This window comes from Thermobia domestica, chromosome 14, assembly GCF_964235325.1.
Source record: "Thermobia domestica chromosome 14, izTheDome1.hap1.1, whole genome shotgun sequence".
Classification (NCBI taxonomy): domain Eukaryota; kingdom Metazoa; phylum Arthropoda; class Insecta; order Zygentoma; family Lepismatidae; genus Thermobia; species Thermobia domestica.
In genome coordinates, this window is record NC_137467.1 from 69,249,366 (window position 1) to 69,256,957 (window position 7,592).

Sequence of the window (7,592 nt, forward strand, 5' to 3'; positions counted from 1 at the left end):
CATACAATAGATGTTCTAAGAGAGGAAGAAAATATCAAAAATATATTCCAAAGTGACTTTCTGATGAATGTCTCATCATAGGGAGATGAAACGCGGCATTTAAACTCTTCTTTACAAATATGTGACCACGTGATCCATTGTTTTTGGAAATTACAACTCTAGCAAAGAAAGTAAGGCAACTGCTTCAATATATTAATTTTCCATTTTGTGTTCATAAACTACGGAAAGTCAGCAAGCATTTTTAGCTGTTTTAATTAAATCTAGAAGATAGTTAGCAGTTGGATTCGCTTGGAACTTTTTCATTTCACTTCGATTAATATGCTGTTCTATTTGGAAAAGATTTGAATATTTCGCACATAATATTTTTATAAACATATTCTTTTCGTTCGATGAAGGCTATTTCACTAGTTCTTAAGTGACTTTTAAAGATTGTTCCAGCCTATATATTTAAAGGAATTGTGAATTCTATATTTGACTTTTAGAATATACGGGCATCAATTATCCCCTTCCCTGGGGTAAATTAAGAAATTATAGTTCCGTTAGTCAGTTACTTTTTACTATTACTAATGCGCTCTTTTACATGGGTCATTTACGATAGTTTTTATATATCGCCCTTCTCTCCCCATGTTGCGGGGCACGGGATTAGAAGTGTCACTGTCCATCTCAACAACCTGGAAATCTATAGATTTGCCACTAATATCGGTAATTTTCTATCGTATTTATGTATCTCCCCTCCTACCTCTCTCAAACTGTGGGACTAAATTTTGATTTAAACAGCATCGGAAGTGTCACTGTTAATCTCAGCTAGCCCAAAAGCTATTGATGACTAATATCGGTCATTTTAGATCATTTCCCCCTCCTCCCTAAAATTACACCGTCAAAGTGATATGACAAAAACCATCTCAGTTTCGAACTTCATTTAGGTAGGAAACTTGATCGAGATCGACCCGGCGGTTCAAGTGTTATTAAGTTTTATTTACTTGAGGTACACCATCCCCTTCCTTAAGTTCTACTGTCAAATAGAAATGATAAAAAAATTCAGACCCTAACTTCATCTATGTTTAAAATTTTAACGAGACTGATTGTTTGGTTCAAGAGTTAAGTTTTACTTACTTTTTAACTCCTTCCTCCCCCTCCCGTAGTTTTTATCGTCAAAGTAAGTAGATACCACAAATACTATCCCAGGCCCAAAACTGCATCCATGCACAAAAATTGATCGATATTGGTTGGGTGGTTCAAGAGTGATGAAGTCACAAAGGCAGCCAGTTTCGTTTTCATTTTTTACATATCTAATTTTTTACCCCCCTTGCACCGCAAAGTTATATTATAAAAATTATCCAAGGCCAGAACGTCATGTATCTTGAAAACTTGATCGAGATCAGATTGGTGGTTCAAGAGTTATTAAGTTTTATTCATTTTCATACATCTTTCACCTCCCCCTACCTCTTTGTTCTACGGTCAAATTGATATGATAAAACTACCCTAGGTCTCAACCTCATCTATGAAGAAAACTTGATTAAGATCGGTAGGGTTTTTAAGCGTGATGAAGTCACAAAGAAAGTCACTTTTAGTTTCATTTTTTAACATATATCTACCCCTACCCCTCCCTCACGTTGCATCGAAAAAGTGAAATGGCAATAACAACCCAAGTCCGAACCTAATATATGTAGAAAGTTTGATCGAGATCGCTCGAGTAGTTCAAGAGTTACTAAGTTTTATTCATTTCCATATATTTCCTCTCCTGCCACCCCCTTACCTAAAATCCAAAGTCAAACCAAAATGATAAGAAGAAAACTTTTCAGTTCCAAACCTCATGTAGTTGAAATTTTGATTGAAATCGGTCGGATGGTTCAAGAGTTATTAAGTCACAAACCTAGTCACTTGTATTTTTATTTATATTGGTGTTTATATATCTCCCCTTCCCCCTCTCTTCTGCGTTGTTCCGTCAAATTGGAACGATAAAATCCATCCCAGTAAAGAACCTCATCTATGTTGAAAATTTGATCGAGATCGGTCTGGTGGTTCAAGAGTTATTAAGATTTATTTATTTTTTCTATCTACCTCTCCTCCCTCAACCCTAAGTTCTACTATTAAAATGAATTGCTAACAACACCCCCAGTCCAGAACCGCATCTACATCAAAAAATTGATTAAGATTGGTCGGGTGGTTCAAGAGATAAAGGGTCACATAGTGAGTTTCAATTTTATAATATAGACTTACTGATCTTTTGAACCCGAATGAGGAATCTAGAAGCACAATTTTAGGAAGCTAAAAATCAAGCTTAATTATGTGTCACAATAGTTCTGCGAGTGACCAACTTCTCTAGACAGATTTGTGACTTTAATCTATTCCGGGTTACGTGGGAATTTCTCCGTGCATAGCTTCTAGATTAATATAGATCTCTCGCAGTTCACAAACCAATCATGTTCCCTCAAACTGATAGTTTTACGACTGATCAGTTGGTTCACTGGGAGTGTAACATTCCTTTCAGAACGGAGACTATATGAGACATGGTTCAAAAACTTAACTTGGGATCCTAAACTAAATGATCTCCCATCAGGATCAAACTCTTGATAGGGTTGATTCCATAAATGTTGCATTCTTTTCATTCTCACGTGAGTATTCCAAAGTACAAAATGACCTTCCAGAATACATATTGTCTTTCCACTAAGTATGAACACTAGTTTATTAGTCATATTCTCCTTAAATAGTAAACATGATTTTTTTTTCAACATACTGAAACATATAATAATAAACAAGTTTACTAATATTGTTTCTTTTTCTTCCCTTTATGTTTCCCCACAGAGAAATATTTGATTGATAACATTATTGTTGTTTTTTAAAAAAAGGTGTTCAATTCACAGTTAACACATAGATAAGAGAGACACTTTAGAGCGCCTCAGATTATTTGCTTTGCTCTCCTCTTCTGTGGTGACTCACCAAACTTTTAACTTTCACTTCAATTACTTGTATATTTAGTTTTGGATGTAAGCTTATTTTGATATATTAATAATGGAAAGAAATCTACAACACCTAGGTATAATCATACTTTCAGAATTATATAATTACTTTAGACAAGAACAAGAAAAAATCTAACAGAATGGAACCATAAACAGGGTATTAATGAACTGTACCGACAAACTGTAAGAGGTGATTCCTCACATCAAAATAGGAGAAAAAGTTCATATGGACTTATGGCGAAAAGTGCATAGTTTTGGAGCTAGGGCTGACCAAAACCGGGAAAAAGCCAAATTTCAGCAGGCCCTATCTCGAATTCCAGTAACTGTGGATGGTGGTCTTTATTAGCGTAATGAAAGCTATGCTTACACAATCCAAAAGTGCATATTCCGTCAATTTTTAATAGGTATACAAGGTATTTCTTACAGGGTGTAATTCTCAGATATGCTCTCAATAGAGTTTTCAAAGAGGGTCCAAAGTAGGCAGAAGGTAAGCCTTAACAATAATGGATATCCAATGCCTCGGAGGAAAGTCGGAAGTGTTAGGAACCGGCAACTCCATGTTTTTTGTGTTCGCAATAATGTGTGATGCAATGTATTTCGTCACGGTATATTTCACGTCCTCTTCACTAATAAGCGTGAAAGAAGACATTGCAACATGCGTTTTCACGATACGAGAAACCGTGGTGCTGACGATCGTTAACACGTCCGACATCGCGCTAAAGGATTTTGTGTTTACTGCTATCAAGGCTTATCATTTTCCAACATTGAACCGATCATGAAGTAAGAGCATATCTCAAAATTCGGTTGATGGCATGTTTGGGAATTTCACCCAGTATGGAATACTCTTTACACGCACTGAAAATTATAGAAATATGCATTTCTGAATTGCGTATGCATGACTTCCTTTACCTGATAAGGACCACCATCAACGATTTTTGGAATTCGAAATAGGACATATTGAAGTTTTGCTTTTTCGCGATTTTCGACAGCCCTAGCTCTGAAACTATGCACTTTTCCCCACAGGTTCATATAAACTATTTTTTATGGAAGGAATCACCTCTTAGAGTTTGTCGGTATAGTTCGTTAGCATCCTGTATAAAACTCTAATACTACAAGTAATGGCTGTTAATATGACGAAAAGATATTGGTAGATTGGTAGATTAGAACGTTATCTACTATGCCACATACTCAGGTTTTTTTTTTTTTTTTTTTTTTTTGCTATAAACTTTAAACATCCAGTTTGAGATTTTTCTTTCTGATATCTTACCATATAACAGTTTCTCTGCTTTTCTCTGGTTTTCACACTATTCGTGTTATTTGTGGTGTAAATTGCATGTGCAAACGTAATTTATTTTGTTGATTTACCAGCATCCACAGCTTTTAAAAGTTTTTATGGTCAATTACATTAACTGAACCGATTTTCTCGTATCTTCCATCGCGTCAAGAAGCAACACATTCTATCTGTGGAGAATATGCATTTTTTAATGTGACAATCAATACCTATCAGGCCCTGAGTGACATTACTTCTTTTTACACCCTCTCCCTTGGTTCGGATCAACTTCGTGTTCTTTCGTTGTATTACTAACAAAGCATAAAATTTCTTCCCTCTTTGTAATTTTCGCAGCGCTTTTGCCACGTTTAAAAATTGGAACTTAGAATTTTTCCAAGAAAGTTTCTTTTTTTAATTATAACTGACTTATTTCTTAATTTGTTATTGAAATAGTTTATGGAAATTTAATTTTTTTCTGCTTATTTCCAAGAAGTGGGACATTTTCTATCACAAGAAAAAGAGTTACTTCTGTTTATGTAATTTCTAGAGACATGCGACAATTTTTGGAAACAAGTGTACATTTTACATGCGTTAAAAATCTCACATCTTTACTTATACAAAGTAAAGCTTTCCAATCCTAGACTCCCAATAGCTTCGTGATATTTACAGGCTAAAAAAGGGCAAATTTTGACCCCTCATCGGGTACCATCCCCGCGAATAAAACCTTTCTGCACTTTTTCTCAGTCACAGATATGCAAATAATTGTATGCATATAATGGGTCTATAAAAAGAAAATAAACTTGTACTACAGTCGCATTTGTAAAACAAAAAGAGAGAAGAAATAAAAGTTAGTATTAAAACAATTCTCCCAGCGTGATCTTAAAACCTGCTAAAAGTCCGCTAGAGGCATTATTCCCCCTGACTGCAATTGGTGCTAGAAGCGAACGGTGCAGAACAATCTCTGTCCTTTCCATCTTCCTCCATATCCTGCAAGTTCAGAGAATGGGACGTAGCACACTATGAAAGAAGGTGGATTTGTCGTTGAAACGGTCTTTGATCACTTCAATTCCTGTGCTCAAAAAGCAGATGCGCAGAAGCCACAGAGACCGAAGTACAAAGAACATACAAAGAGCTTACAAAATTTTTCAGTATCTTGGCAACTATGAACTTAACTTAGAAAACTCGGCGGGCAGCAGCGTGCTTAGGCTGAATGGGGATTAAAATGCTTATATCAGCGTAATATTCAACTCGAGTCTGGATTCCTTTTTTCGAACTCTTTATCTTTCTTTTATGTTCACAATTCACAACTAAGTGTGTTCTTATTAATTAAAACAAAGATTATCACGTCTTTGATTTTTCCGCATTCTGGGTATAAACATTCTCAATATTACTTTAGGCGTTCTTCTCAGTCAATTATGTAAGTTAGCAGATTTTGTAACGAACTTTTTTACTAAACTTAATGTAAATATATATATCTTTTGATAATAAATCTACTTTATTACGAAAAGGAATTATCACTTCAGTGAATTCATATTCCAAGCCCTGTTGTTCTCAGTAAAGAGTGTAGGAATCGAGTAGACACTGGTACCGAATTTTCGAGAACCTCATTTCTGATACATCTATCTCTCTGAGACTTCTCTTCAATTGGGGTACCAGATATCTCAGATCAGTTTCAAACCAGCGAACTAATGAAGGTATTCTGGCCTGAAACTACACTGCCAGTCGTAAATTAGGAACAAAGACAGAATGTGTGATTAAAATAAAAGACGGCAGAGGGGATGATGAAATACAAGGAAAATGAATGTCAGAATATAAATAGCATAGACGAAGATCGAGGAAAGATTGTGTGGAAGAACTTGCGATTTTACTGTCCTCACACCACATCGTAAAGTATTAGATACGGGCGAGGACTGCATAAGCTCACGGACTTGTTGGCTAACAGTGTGTGTGGAGTGCAGAGGCAAGTCTAGTGGAGTGGAACACGCGAATATGACAACAAGGCATCATTTGCCGAATGAATTACGCTAGCTTGCCATTTGTCAATTGGAAACAGAGCAGCATCAGGCCGGCGTGGCACGGTGGCTCACTATCGATGGAGCAGTATTCAGCAGGTTATGGAGCAAGTTCCAAAGAATGCAAATTGGTTCGAGACATTGCAATATTGGTCGTCTGCGTGTGACATCAGAAAGCATGATCGAAATACTCGTTTACAAGTCGAAGAATCAGGTCTGCAACATCAACTCAAGTGTATGTGGAGGCTGTTGTTGCCACATGACGTTCTCTTTCAACGAGTACACTACACTGGCAACTTCCCCAAGTTGGGTCGTATGCCAGATGACCAGTGGTTTCTATACTATTTATCCGGTGTCACAAGAGGCAGCGATTCAATTTGAACAAGAGCGCAAGTGAATTAGACCCAGGAGCAATGACAGTCATTTCTCTTTAAGGAAGAGTATATTTTCTCTAGACAGTGATTGTTGAAGGAGATTGGTCTGCAGAGAAACATGAACCCGTTACCATGCATCCAGTATTCTTGAAAGGGAAAATTAAGATGGTTCATATTTGCTTTTCTGGGGTGGCATCTCGCTTGGAGCACGTGCTGATCTGTGTTCTCTTGCGTGACACAATGACAGCTCAGCACTATAGATATAATGTTCTGGATTGTCACGCGTTACCCCTCGCACCTGCTAGAGTTCAGGAATTCATTCTGAAGGACGTTCATGCTCGTACCCATAGAGCACAATTGGTCGATCACTACTTCGAGCAATACCATATTCAACGAATGGAGTGGCCATCTAGGTCCCCGGACCTTCAACCGATCGAGCATATATGATATGTTCTGGAGCAACGCATTGCAAGCCTTATAGCCCTCCACAAATTTTCCAAGATATTCAATGGGCTCCTTGTCAACAATGGACCCAGATACCAAGTGATCTGGTACAAACACTTATTCCAGCATAAGAGAAGGTTGTGAATTCTTGTGGTTGTGCCCGGTGAGTATATTCCTTATTGGTGTCAGCAAACTATCTTTTTGTGTCTTTAGTATGTTTCAGTTTGAGTGCCACCTACGTCCAATATAATTTTTTTCTCCGCGAGCGTATTTTCGTTTCATAAATTTCCTTGCTGTACGGCGTAAAATAGATGCTTCTTTAATTTCAATAACAGTTTTTTTACCGCCATGCTTTTACTTTCCTTATACTCGTGAGTATCCATTTGTTGCTTAATTTATGACGGTCAGTGTAATAGAGTCTTATTCAAACCCGTCAGCTGGAAGGAAGAGACGGAGAAGGAGTTGCCATATTAGAATTTCTTGTGCAAAAGAGCTATACACATATAGAAAATAATTCTTCACTTGAAATCCT